Source organism: Denticeps clupeoides, chromosome 18, assembly GCF_900700375.1.
Source record: "Denticeps clupeoides chromosome 18, fDenClu1.1, whole genome shotgun sequence".
NCBI lineage: Eukaryota > Metazoa > Chordata > Actinopteri > Clupeiformes > Denticipitidae > Denticeps > Denticeps clupeoides.
Window position 1 is genome coordinate 4,683,456 of NC_041724.1, and position 2,056 is coordinate 4,685,511.

The window sequence follows — 2,056 nt, forward strand, 5'->3', positions numbered from 1 at the left end:
TATACACCACCCACTGCCCGTTTAATTTTTTAAGAGCGGACACTGCTTAATTTTTTACCCCTTTCAGTTTTTTCCCCTGGTTTTTCCTTCCAGAGGGAAAAACCTTTTGTTAAAATTAAATTTTACGAGGATAAATGAAGCATTTCTGTTCTGTAGCAAGAGTTCCAGCCTACACTGCAAGCATGAGAACATATGCAGTAGGGCCGCTTCGTCTTATATAGAAAACCTCGGTGGAACAACGCCCACATTCCCTTTCAACATAATGCCAGGGTTTTCAGTGCTATATGGATGTTGCCGTGTGATGCAATAAAAAAAAAAACATGTTCACATACACCTCCAGTTTACTTCATTAGTGAATCATTAGCAAATGTTACTGTGCCAGTTTTAACTAGAAATATGCAAAAAAAATCGTGTGTTTTAGAAGCAGCATTGATCTGTTCTGTTGTGATTTGTGACATAATTATTATTTATTATTAATCAGAAGGTTGTTCGAATCCCGATCCACCAAGGTGCCACAGAGGTGGCACCAAGCAAGGCACAGTCCCCACACACTGCTCCCCAGTCGCCTGTCATGGCTGCCCACTGCTCACCAAGGGTGATGGTTAAAAGCAGAGGACACATTTTGTTGTGTCACCGTGTGCTGTGCTGCAGTGTTTCACAATAGCAATCACTTTACTCACTCACTTAAAGTGTGGCACTGAGTGACCATTCTTGGTAAAATGGCATTTAAAAAGGTCAGGTCTTTTTTTCAAATATGACTTTTGTAACATGATCATCTAGGGATATTTTCCATTGGCAAACATACATGTAATAAGTCCCAAAGGGTTACAATGGGTTTATGAATGCAAATTTGTTCAAGGGTTTAGAAAATGGTTGTCACGACTACAGACGTACGGGGAAAGGAAGCGCAGAGGTCTGACATGTTGGGAAGGGGTTTTTATTAACGGACAATAAATAAATACAAATAAACAATGGCGCGGTGGCCGAAAACGATTTAACTTAAATAAAGAACTAAAACTTACCCGTAGGCGTGTGGCGATTGCCAGAACTCAAATTACAAACATGCACACTGTTGCCAACTGAAGTTCACGAAAATGCCGGAGACCTGGAAGGGGCGGAAACATCCGGCATTTAAGCGCTGTCAGGATTGGCCACCGGTGTTGAGCACAGCTGCAGTCAATCCTGACAATGGTCAAGATCTAGATGTTTTCACACAGGTACTGACATCTGGAAGGAACATATTACTTACAAGGAACTATTACAGAAGTATTGAACACCTGTTGCCATTCAATACTGATAAGTCAACGAATTATTGCAACATCATTCATTTAATTGCAGTGTAAAACAATCCATCTAGTGGTGCTTCCTTATATAATACTCACTACCAATAATAGAGATAAGATAAGATAAGATAGACCTTTATTAGTCCCACAAGTGGGAAATTGCATTTGTCATGGCAGAAAGTGGATAGATCAAAGGTAAGAGCATCAAAAAAAATTATATGTATTTATCTACATATTTAAGGTTTGTAGGTTTATTCATGCCTGTTTTTGTATTAGCAGAAATATAAAAATTGAAGTATGTACCTGATGCCTCCTGATCTCAACTTCTGCCTCATTGTCTTTACATCTGGTGCATATTATCGAAATCAGAAGAATGAAAAATGAGCACATGCCACAAGAGGGTTTTTTGTCATTCTTTCAATCAAATGACATATGAAAATCAAACCCAAACATGCAGCTAAGGGAGGAAATATTTTCCTTAAAAGTGCACAAGGTTATTACCTTGACAACGGCCCATGTCCATGAACCACAATCTGTTGGCATTCTACAGGGACATCTGTTTAAAGCAGGATAAACGAAACATTATTATGCATGGCAGAAGACACTAATGTCTCCTCCATGGTGTTCTGGGAAAATTGCTTGCTGACATGAAGTCGGGCAGAAAAAATAGAAACATGCAGCTGAAACAGCTTTTGGAGCATCATTGCAAACCCCTCATTTTCCTCACAGAGAGCCGCGGACTGGAGCAGCCACCAAAGGTCATGGAGGTCTAT